The 12,446-nt window shown below is 41.3% G+C and overlaps 1 non-coding gene and 1 pseudogene across 1 annotated transcript; both read right to left on the bottom strand.

Annotated features, from left to right (window-relative positions):
* Nucleotides 1-757: 757 nt before the first annotated feature.
* LOC136455660 (small nucleolar RNA R71) lies at nt 758-864 on the bottom strand. The gene has a single exon (XR_010759144.1). It is a non-coding gene; the product is annotated as a small nucleolar RNA R71 (small nucleolar RNA).
* A 6,617-nt stretch (nt 865-7,481) lies between these two features.
* On the bottom strand, nt 7,482-8,701 carry LOC136451939 (expansin-A11-like; annotated as a pseudogene).
* Between the last annotated feature and the right edge of the window lie 3,745 nt (nt 8,702-12,446).

Raw genomic sequence — 12,446 nt, 5'->3', positions numbered from 1 at the left:
ACCCCACCTAGCTATCTCTAGTGTAGCTTGTCATTTAGTTTAGTTCAGGTAGATTACATTCAATTTCCACTATCGTTCACCTACCTAGGATTAACTTAGGCTTTACCTTAGCAATTCTTAGCCTAATATAAGTTCTAGCCTTCCGCCTTCCTGTGGGAAAAATATAAATTCGACAATCGGTACTCACTAAGTGAAGTGCTATGTGATAGTTCTGTGTGCTTGCAAAATTCCTCTAATAGTTGTTAAGAAGTATCAACAAGCATTTCTGGCGCCATTGCCAGAGAAGGCAACTAGTCTCGGATTAATATTGCTAGTCTTGCTAACTAGTCTTTTAGTTATCCTAAGTAGTTTATCCTTTCTCCCTCCTATTCTATCACTACCCTACATGACCATGGGCGATAAATCCATTCGTGATTTTTCTACACCCTCGGCTGCTAATGTAGCCACCGGACCCAATGTTATTAATAGGGACGCTAACTTTGAGCTTAAGCCAGAGTTAATTATGATGTTTGAAACTAGTCCGTTTTGTGGAAAAGCCCATGAGGATGCAAATGCTCACCTCCAACATTTTTTGGAGATTTGTAGGACCTTCACCATTAAGGAAGTGAACCAAGAGGCTATACGTCTTCGCCTTTTCCTCTTCTCTTTGTTAGAAAAGGCTAAGCAATGGTTTTACTCTAACCGCAACGCTGTAGACACATGGGACAAGTGTTTCAACAGTTTCCTAGTCAAGTTTTTCCCTATGGGGAAAACTAGTGCTCTTCGCAATAAGATCTCTAGTTTTCAACAACTAGCAGATGATTCGATTCCCGAAGCTTGGGAATGAATGCAAGAGTACATCTCTGCATGCCCACACCATGGCATGGAAGACTAGCTTTTAATCCAAAACTTCTACCATGAATTAGTGTCGTTGGATATGAACCATTTAGATGCTGCTGCTGATGGAGCATTCTTTTTCGCTAAGTGTTGCAGAAAAACATGACACTGATCGAGAAGATGGTTTCCAACCAAGGATGGAGCAACGATCGACTCCAACCCTATACATAAGATATGCATTCAATTAAAGAAATTGACATACTTGCAGCTAAGATGGATCTGCTCGCGAAGCGAGTAGAACATTATGAGAAGGTGAGTACCCAAGAGACACTCAAAGCCATGGATTCCCACATGACTTGTGAAGTATGTGTAGATGTTGGACATTTAGGCAATTCCTGTCACTGAGACCCAAGAGGTCCTCAACTTCGTCAACACCGACAACGTGTTCTATCAACAACAACATCAAGGGCTGGAATTAGCGCTCTAATAATCAGGGAGGTAGCAATTATTACTCTTTTCCCCATTTGAATAATCAAGGTAATAATAGTTATGGTTTCATGAAAGATCTTATTCATAATCAAAGTCGAATGACTGATAGCATTAATAAAAAGTTGCATGCTCATGATAAGATGTTGAAAAATATAAATGCTAAATTGGATGAGTTTTCTTCTGCTTTAAAGAATCAACTTAGTTTCAATAAGATGATAGAAACCCATTTAGCTCAAATTGTTGTTGTTATCCCATACTATTAAAAAGATAGAATTCCTGGCAAACTTGAAGGAACCATGGAGACAGCCAACCTTATCACAGCAAGGTATGGCTATGCTTTAAGTTTTTGGGGTTCCTACTTAGTAGATTCCCTATTTACCATTAAGAAAGGTGATCCCAATACCCCTGCGATTACCTGCTCCATTGGGACTCATACCTTCCATAATGCTCTATGTGATCTAGGCTCTAGTGTTAACATAATGTCTAAGGCAACTTATGATAAATTGTTCTACACTACCTTAGAGCCAACTTCAGTTTACCCACAGCTAGCCAACCAATCTATCTATTATCTCAAGGGAGTAGCCACTGATTTATTAGTTAAAGTTATGAGTGCTTATGTTTCTATAGATTTTATGATTTTAGACATGGGCAACGCCGAGGATACACCTTTAATCCTTGGTCGTCCGTTCCTTAACACTAGCAAATGCTTACATATATGTGGCTTTCTGGGCAAATCCAATTTCACTTTGCTGGAAGGAAAGAAATATTTGCTTTTGCCTATGGACAACCCCTCTTTGATGAGAAATAGAAAAAGAAGAAGCATCCGAAGAGAATCAAGGTGAAGAAACTAAAGCCGATTGAAGAACCGGAGAAGCTTGTCAAGAAGAAGAATAGAAAAAGATGGCGTAAAATGAAAGATCCATCCTCAAACTCGTCATCCCCTGATCCTGACAAGGCCACCGAGGTGGAACAAGAGGAAACACCTCCGCCCAAGGACGAATGACCTTGAGCCCATCAAAAAGGTAAGTTCTCTATCTATTGTATTTATTTACTGCATTTCATTAGTTGCATCTCATATTTAAATTTCTAATAAATTTGCTTTGCATTGCATGATAGGTTAGTTGCATTTAGCTACTCTATGTTAATAAATAAAGTCTGCAGTAGCTATGCAAGATAGGATAGATTTGCATTTAAAAACATATAAAAATATTTAATAATAATAATGAATAAATATTTAGTAGCATCCATACTGAATAAGTTATCTAGTAGTAATAGGTTTAGTCATTTATGCATTTGAGTAGTATTAGTTAGTCAATAAAGAAAAGAATCAAAGAAGCTGCCATAAGACATTCCAACCTATGCAACCTCGCTCAGGTATGAAAATCTTAAACCCTCTCTTTACAATTCATGTTTGATTTATATTTCAATATTCATGATCATAGAATATAGAGAGGAGTACCTTAAATTTATCTTGAGAGAAACTCTGCTCTAATAAATGATGATAAAATTATTTGGAGATGATGAATAGTTGCTTTGTGATACTTTGCAAAAGCTTGTTATACAACCTTATACTTCTTAAGTTTTGAGCATGATAACTTAGAGTTCATCTTAAGTTGAATGCTTTCATGGGTTGTAAATGCTAGAACCAAGAATAGGCTTTTGTGAGATATGTTATAGCTATGATTAGAGTAAATCTTTGAACCTATCTGAGGAATGGTAAAAACAACCTTAAGTTTTATTTTGCAAAATGCTAAAACTCTCTTGGTAGAAGTTCCTTAATGGTGATAAATTCCTACCAGAGCCAAATAAATATTCACTCATACATGATAAAGCCACCATAAAAGCTGCTTGTTTGTTTTGAGCTTTTTCAAGCCTTGTTGATCTGAGTAGAGAAAATTTTCATGCTTTTTGATCAAGTTCACTTACACCCACATATTTATGCTATTTCTACACTAGGAATACGCAACCACATATGCTTTCCATACATTATTGCTATATGAGAATCAAAGTTACCTCTCTAGCTATCTTACATCAAAAAGAGAGGGATGGGCTATAGAAAACAAAGAGTGAGAGAGAATAAAAGTGCAAAAAGCTCTAGTGTTCAAAAAAGAGAAAGAGAGAGAGTGAGAAAAATAAAAATAGCCATGCCCTCTCAAAAAGAAGCTAGAGAAGGGAAACTTCTCAAAGGAGTACCACTTCCACCAAATATACCACACACATGCATATCTTGATCAATTAGTATGATTTGTTGCTCCTTGTGATCCAAGTGTTTGACTTAGCAATATATTCAATTCAAGTAAGCTATGCTTTTACCCCTACCTTGAGCTCCACATAAGCTTTAGGATAGAAATTAAGGCTAAAATTCATGGCCTTAGTGAGGATTTCAAACACCATTGAGTGACTTGAGTGTCCCATCTGATGAACTTAGGTAAGTTTTCTTTTCAAAATGTATTGAAAACCTCTAGGAAGTTTGAGCTAAATCAAAGTAGGCAAAAAGTATCTATCTAGCTACACATTCTTGCAATTGCTTGTGTCAAGGTGAAAGCTATAAGTCCCACATTGCTAAGACTGATGGTGAATTTTTAAGTGCTAACATGTTCAACTCAAGAGATATTATTTGTTTGTATACAAGTCTTTGAAGGACTGTTACATAGTAGCAACTCTTGATCCAATGCCTATTCCATGCTAAACCCTGTATCTTTACTGAGGATAGCAAAGGGGTAGCCTAGGGGAGCTTGTTGACAGTCACTACCACCCATTTTGGACCATCAACATTCCACCCAAAAAAATGACAAAGTGAGGTAAATCATCATCACATGTGTAGAATTTTGTTTATAATTCACCTAGTTTCACTTGTGCTTGTAGAATTATTTGTATGCAGGAAATTTAAGCAAAAATAGACCAAATTGGTGAAAATATGGGCATATGGAGCAAGTGGACGTGACATGAGGCCGAGGGCCCACTTGACAGCGCTACCCGGCCCCCAAATGGGCGTCACCCGGACCACCCAAGTGGCCATGCCACGTCACTGGTCCGTGGGAGCTGCTCCATAGCCAATGAGAAGCCTCCATTCAAGTTGGTTTGATGAACGGACATGATTTGTTCACGGTGGATTCATGTGCCCATTGTCATACACTTGGAGCTCTCCACCGACTTACCAACCGACGTCCTGCCCGAATTTCGACATGTGCTGCCTCTACAACCGCCATTGGGAGCCAACCAACACCGTAGGATCGTAAGGCGGCGGAATGGAGGGTCGGGCGACGCCGTCCCTAGGCCGCCCGGCGCCCTATGTCCTCCACCGACCTCCCTGCTACCTACAAGTACCCCCATGCCTCTCTACACTATAAATAGAGGGTGTGGAGCTCAATGGAAAGACACCCCATTCATTTTCAAGCTTCTGTTAGCTTTCTAGCTTAGCATTAGCTATAGAGTAGTAGTCTAGTAGTGGAGTAGAGCAAGAGAGGAGCTTCTCTCGGAGTCCAAAAGAGTCTTCTAGGTCTGGTATAGCCCCTTTGTAATTCTTTTATTTCAGCATTTACTTTATTTAGTATTTATTTTAAGTACTTTATTCTACTATTATTGCTTTGCTTTACTTTAAGTACTTAGTCATTAGTGTTCATCATTAGTGAGCTTAGGTGCTTATTGTTTGGCAATAATAGCATATGTTATCTCTTAATTAGTAGATATTCGTTAGTATATGTTCCACCGTCTGTTTAGGGTACTTTGCTCTCATTTCATCGGAGTTCGGATCGAAGTAGTAAGCCTATAGATTAAGCGTGGTGCTTAGGCTATAGATTACTTATGGATATGGCTAGGCCTCCGGATAGATTATGGTAGGTGGCAAGTGGTGACAACCTTATCTATCCTCTGTATTCCACCACGATATGTTTAGTTATTAAATCGTATGACTCGTGACAGATCTTATCTATTTAACTCTCCTAGTTGGTAGACGGGCTGTGCCCTAAAGTACTATCATATTCCTCCTGGTCATTTGTTTACCCTTAGTTACTAGAAAGATAAATCGCTCACTCTCCTACCTAGTTATCTCTAGTGTAGTTTGTCATTTAGTTTAGTTTAGGTAGTTTACATTCGACTTCTACTATCGTTCACCTATCCTAGGATTAACGTAAGCTTTACCTTAGCAATTCTTAGCCTAATATAAGTTCTAGCCTTCTGTCTTTCTTTGAAAAAAATATAAATTCGACTACTCGGTACTCATCGAGCGAAGTGCTACGTGATAATTCTATACGCTTACGAAATTCCTCTGATAGGTAAGAAGTATCAACAGAGCCCAATAGGAACATGACCTTTTCTTTCTTTCTTTCTTCTTTTGTTCTCCCAGTCCGCACCTATTCCCTACTACCGAGCAGAGCTGCAAGCACCAAGCAGCGGCCAAGCCGTTCGTGGGATGCCCTGTCACTTTGTGCCTGGTGGAGTAGAGTCGTGTACTCGTTGACGGTTGACCACTGAGGTGTTTGACGAAATGCGTCACTGGTGAGGATTTCAGGTGCACCTATTTCTATTTTAGTAATTTGTGCCTGCTAAGATTGATATCGTATTTATGACACAATATGCCTAGAAAAAATGATATTACATTTACATATTACGACCCAGATCTAGTATACGACCTATTCTAGCTAGTTACTAATTAGAGCGTAATGATTTGATTGCTTTGAAGTCATACATTTCCACTTCAAAATATGGTATGGACCCTTTAGACACACAAATTTCTAGAGGCATAGCTTCGTGTCTTGGTCCCTGTGTAAACTTAAACCCCCTATATTTTCATCCTACATCTGCCACTGCAGACATGGAGCTCCAAACTATCAGCACAAGACTTATGCTTTTATATCGGCTGTCCTGAATATGAGTGATGTTCACAAGTACGTTCCTTTCACTGTATGCAGTTCATGGGTGATAGCTGTTGTTGTCAGATGGCTGTGTTAAAAGAGATGATTTTTTTTCTCTGGTTATTAATGCTTATGTGAAAAAAGAATTATTTATTCAAAGTACGTTCCTACAGTGGCATTACCAACAACAGCTATCAAAGTACTTTGGTAATGCCATGTGTGAAGGTATGTGTGCAATTGCCTTAAAATCAGGTAGAAACTTGTTATCCGAGTCATGAAAGCATTTAGGTAAATGTGCCACAAAGACAATGACTTGTATTTAGGAATACATATGCAATTGCTCCTGCCATGGCTGCATCTTGATTAGTGAAATTTATGCTAGGATGCTTTGCTTGAAATTGTCGTTAGGAAGGTTTTAAAGAGCCTAATAATGATTCAATAGTTTTATTATATATAAAGTGCAGCTCTAAAAATTATTGTTCGCTTGTGATAGTTGGTTCCAATGACTAGAGCAAAAGACATTTCAAACTTACTAGTCTAAAAAGTGGTGTCAAATGACATGGCATTATCCAGGTATTTGTACTCCTTGATAGATTGACCATCTGCCCAAAGTTTTTCTATCCAACCATCTTCTTATCTATCTAAACATCATAAAAGAACCGAATGATCCTCTAACAGCTTATTTCTCAAGTATTCCAAATGTGTGTGTGCATGGTTAGCTTCTAGGATCCTCTAACTGCTTATTTCTAAAGTATCCTAACAGTGTTTGTGCGTCATTGACTTCTAAGTATTTATTGCGTTCACAAGCAATCCGGTTATTGAAATCCATCTCAGAGAGTGCCCGGAGATCAGAAATCCAACGTGCACAAAATGTCAAATCACTGGACCATTCCGCGTTCACTGTTAGAATAGGTTTTGTCCAATTATTCGATCCCATCTTTGTCCTCGCTTTTTATTTCTAGCACCCATGAGACTAAACATATACTTGACCGACTGTATCCGACCAATCGAAATCATTGTAGTTGTAGCTGGGATGATGCAGGCTTTGCTTTCTTAGCTCAATAGAGCACATTCAACTGAAACAGAAGAAACATTGTAACGATGAACAGGTAAAGTATGACACTGTTCTTAACAATTTTGGTGGAAATAAACGAGAAGAGAACAACTAGGCTAAATTCCATTGATTCATGCAAGCAAAGGTGCAATTACGTGGTACACGGCGCGGGTGACGACGAGCTGCTAATTTCTGCTCATCACCACAGTCATCCATTGATTAATTTCCAGGCCTCGAAACACTGACCCTGACTAATTAAGCGTCCCTGCAAAGCACACGCCTGCTGAAAGTAAAAAAGCGCCCAGAGCCCCCATCTTCGGTGGCTGGCGACGACGCACATGCCTTGGCCTTGCTAGTCGCAATCGCAACAACCTTAAGTCACAAGCCCCTAACCACCGCAGAGAGCCTAGCGACCTTGCCGCTCTCGAGCGAGCTGCTTCAAAACAGAGCCCTCCTCCGGCGACGCACACGTACACACGCGATGCTAATCGTGACCGGCCGCTCAGTACAGGCGGCCGGCCGGTTAGAACTGTTTGCCGGTGTAGGTCTGGCCGTAGCTCCAGCCGTCTGGTGCGGCGTTCTCGGACGTGACGGTGCGGCCATCACTGGCGGTGACCTGGAACGACAGTGCCTGGCCGTCGAGCAGGGCGCCGTTATTCCAGTTGGCGCCCCAGTTGCGGCTCATGGTCTGCCAGCCCGACCGCGAGCCCTTTATCGACACCGCCGTCAAGTCACCAGCGCCGCCCACATTTGTGATCAGCAACAGGATGAAGTAGGAGTGGCCGTTGATGGTGAACCGGATGCCACCCTGCTTGACGCACGGCACCCTGCACAAGCACAAATTAACATCGCATAGGCATCACGCGTGTGATCATACGCACGGGCCGCCAACTTTGAGCACCTGGCTGGTGTTAGTGTGAGTGTGACAGTGTCACGTACGTACCTCCTGTATTGGACAGGCACGACGCCGGCACTGGCGATGGCGATCTGGGTGAAGACCGGCTCGGCGAGGTCGAAGTGCGGCTGCGGCGGGTTGCACCATCCACCATTGTTGTTGGAGAGCGCATAATTGGGTGGGCAGAAGTTGGTCGCTGTCACAACGGCGGAACCAGACAGGCAGCTGCCACTGCCGGTGCACCGGATCTCAAAGCACGCGCCGCAGCTCTGCCCATTGTTGAACAGCGCGGTGCTCAGCGCCGCGGTGTTCTTCCCGTATCCTGCATTGTACAAGTTGCCATACCCACACGCTCCTCCTGCATGTCAGACACAAAGATCAACATGTCATGTGATGCAACCAATAGCTAACGAGCCATTGATATCTTCAACTGCTCAATGTATAGATAGATGCTCACCCATAGTGCCAGAGGCGTCATCGCCGCCGTAGAACGTGGCGCGGCCGCCGTTCCAGGAGTCAGGCTCTGGTGAGCTCCAGCACGGCGGCGATCGCTAGAACCAGCAAGCCTAAGGACCCCATGTGCAGTATATACTTCTACAAAAAAGCATAAAAAAGAGTGTTAGTAGAGGAAACAAACTAAGATAGCTAGATCTAGCTAGGAATTTGCAGTCGCGTACTTGCAGCTCTAGATGAGCATCACTAGGCTTGCTGTTGCTAGTTCAACTTGCTGCGGTTTGACTACACTACACAGGATGGTAGGAGGAAGATGGGGTGGACATATATAGGCGCTCACTGCATGCGAAGTCGTCTGAAGGCAAGCGCCGCCACGCGTATGAAGGAATCTCATTTTTTCCCCTTATTATGTACATACATATATAGACCAGTGGGAAGGCCCACTTGTCACTGTTATATCACCGAACGTACAAAAGATTCGCCTGTTTTCGGCGGGAGATAGTTGGGATCAGAGTTAACTGGTAACATGGGCAAATTGCCCAGTTGGGGTCTGGGGGCACCTGTACTGCATCCCTAACAATAAGTGTGAGTAGACCTTGACTTCACATCTATCAAGAAGACGAGATCAGATGGTTAATGTGCAATCAGGCTGAACCTAACAAGATTAGGAAAAAAAAAGGTCCTTTTACTTTGGCCATGGGTGCAAATTCCAAGTTCGCTTTGACTTTGAACTCGCTTGGATTTGAAGCCAGTGTTTCATGTGGTAATTTTGATTGTCACGAGGCCATTAGCCATTTTATTATTAGACTGATAATATGTCGGCTGCCGTTAAGAACGGCATGTCTGCAAGGTAAACAGCTAGTAACAGATTCACATTAAATGGTGGAAACATGGATGAAAAGCCTATTGCTTATATTTTGCAATTGTCCTATTGGGCTACACGACACTATATAGAGTTTAAGGATCTGTATAATATTGTTCTGGTGTCAAGTTGCAATGATTAAGAGGCCTACAATTATGAGCAGTATGACAAAGATCACAAGAAATATGCACAGCCTGATCTAAAGAGAAGAAAAATAGACAAAACGAAGATGGAAAACTAATTCAGAGAAACAGAGCTAAGCTACGCTGAAAGGATAAAGCAAACACTCCTCGATTAAATATGTGAGCTAAGAAAATTGTCATTTAATCCACACTGAAGCAACATGGTATTTTTCTCACCTATTTATACCCCACCAAAAAAAAGTGGAGTAGCTTCTTGCAGTGAACTGTTGGAAGCATAGCAGTTGTTGGAAGTAAGGAGTCCTACACAACTCAACCCCCTTTTTCCTGTGTAATAATGTGTTCCTTTGATAATAATTTGTCCCCTATCCCCAAAAGGGCAAAAACTTATTAAACAAACAAAACTACTCTACGTAAAAACAATAACCAGAACGTACACGAAACTCACAGGAGCTTGGTATTCTAGGGTGCCGAATCAGTGTTCAAGATTCAAGAAGGCACTTGTTTAGTGGTTCCAAAAAAGAACACTTGTTTAGCAATACTGCACGGCCTGCGAGATGCGGATCAGATGCTCTGGCACATGGCTACGGGTTCCTCCTGATTTGACTCTAGACTAAATTAAAGGCCTCATTTTGGAAATTTTTTACTTTAAATTTGTCTGGTAAATTCTCATTAAACCAATAAGGCGAACACATGGGAACTGTCCTCTAGACTTGTAGAATGAAATTGGGATCATGTACTCTGAAAGTGTTTTTCTAAGTCATTATGTATAATTGAGACATGGAATTTGCATGACTGCATTCCAATAAAGGTTTGCACTAGATATTCACCATTACAAAGTAGTACAGTACCCTTGCTATTAACAGCTAAAGTTCACCTACTGATGTTAATTTAGCACTGGTGGATTTTTTTTTTTTTTTGAAAGGAAGCACTGGTGGATTTTGACAATTGAAGCTGATGCTACAAGTAGCATGAATATTGAACTCTTTCGGATCCTACTCTTCTCATGCTAAAGTAATCACTATGAGCAGATCACAAGAACAGCAAGATCAGGTTCAATACAAGACTACATGTGCCACACCCGCAAATAGAGGTGGAAGCTAGAGATTACTAATGATTTGTTTAGCTGCTTATGAAAGCAGAATACCTTATATGTCAAAAGTATCTGAAGTTGTATGAACTATGCAAGCTAAACTCAAAGATTACTAGTTTTTCTTTATGTTTTTGCCTAGAGTATGTGCCAGTTACCATTCAAACATGATAAACTATATCTTTAAACCAAATACCAAGCTTGTTTAGTGTTTTATATCATACTAAGGAGCTGAATGTACATATAGTCAGAAGAATAAGTAATGAGCAATTGGTAAGTAGACAGGTGATAGAAATTCAGGAAAAGTGTCTAACCTGGGTCCCCTAATGGATGTTCACAACTCAGAAGCACTGACTAGCATCCATTAATAAGATGTGAAAACCTTAGAAGATATACCAGCTTAGCTATAAGCTGACAAGCCTCAGCAATGGTGCTCGATATTTAAGTATAAAGCAGATCTGTTCACCAAGTGCTGCAGTCTGCAGACTTGCAGTGTAGCCAGTTTGCCACCAGAGCTGCACGAAGTTTAAGCCATCACTTATGTGCTTGCACTAAGCTCCAGACGCCTGGTTTACTGTAGACCATCCAGATATACATTTTTGCTGCTGATATAAATCTACTCTGCCAGTTACAAATCATGTCCCGTGAACACTGAGCTTTCACTAAACTCCGCTGGTTTTTGTTTTACATTCCACATTTCCACCTATATTGATTCTGTACCAAAGCTTCAGGGCACTAGCATTTGCAACAACTCTATAACATTAGAACAAAGTCTACTGCAATGTGAGATGCAAGATCAGAAAAAAAAACTAATGCAACAAAGAAATATTACCTGTTGCAACACCGTAACAAGGCTACTGCAACAAAAAAATTAGAACAAAAAGCAAAGGCGAGAAATCAAACATCAGAAAACAAACTAATGCAACAATGAAAAATTACTTGTTGCACTAGCAAAACAGAGCTACTGCAACAACAAAGAAACAAAGCGTAATGCGAGATGCAACAATCAGAAAAAAGACTAATGCAACAAAAAAAATACTTGTTGCAACATCAAAACAACGCTACTGCAATAGAGCTCATCAGAACCCTAGCCACCGCATCGTCCCTCAGATCCAGATCTAGAGGAGGAGGAGGAGGAGAGCTCAGATCCAGAGGAGGAGAAGGAGAGCTCAGATCCAGAGGAGGAGGGCTTAGATCTAGAGAAGGACCCACCTACCTCGCCGGAAGCCGTCGTCATCGCCCTCCTCTCTAGTGGCATGGAGGTCACGGAGGGAGGGAGGGAGGGAGAGAGGGAGGGAGGGGTGGCTCACCAGAAGCCGCCACTGCCGTCCTCCTCTCCAGTGACATGGAGGTCGCAGAGGGAGGGAGGGAGGGGCGACAAGCGCACGACTGTAACACCCTCGGTGTTACACTGTACAGTCTTTTGCTAAAACACTGCATGAGCATCATATTTATGTGTGAATATGAATTATAGTGTGTAAATCAATTTTCTGTGACTCGAAACTGTTCATCGGAAACGCGAAGCGAAAGCTACATTCCATGCCGTGTTTTATCACTTAGGGTTTCAAACAAATTTTTATTGAACGAGAATGCTATAGAATGCATATATGAAACTTTAATAAAGTTTGTAGTGTAAGATTGGTAGGTGACGATGAAATACTTACGATCGAGAATGGGAGTCACTAGTTAGCTTACTTAATAGCTTGGAAATCGCATTTGACGCGAAACCGATCAAAGCTTAGTCAAATTTCATAAGTTAGAAAACGGTGTGACGAGGCAAAGTTTGGTAATTTT

The sequence above is a fragment of the Miscanthus floridulus genome, chromosome 5, assembly GCF_019320115.1.
Source record: "Miscanthus floridulus cultivar M001 chromosome 5, ASM1932011v1, whole genome shotgun sequence".
In the NCBI taxonomy this organism is placed as follows: Eukaryota; Viridiplantae; Streptophyta; class Magnoliopsida; order Poales; family Poaceae; genus Miscanthus; species Miscanthus floridulus.
Note: the sequence above shows the minus strand (reverse complement) of the source record. Positions and strands in the feature narration are given on the sequence as shown.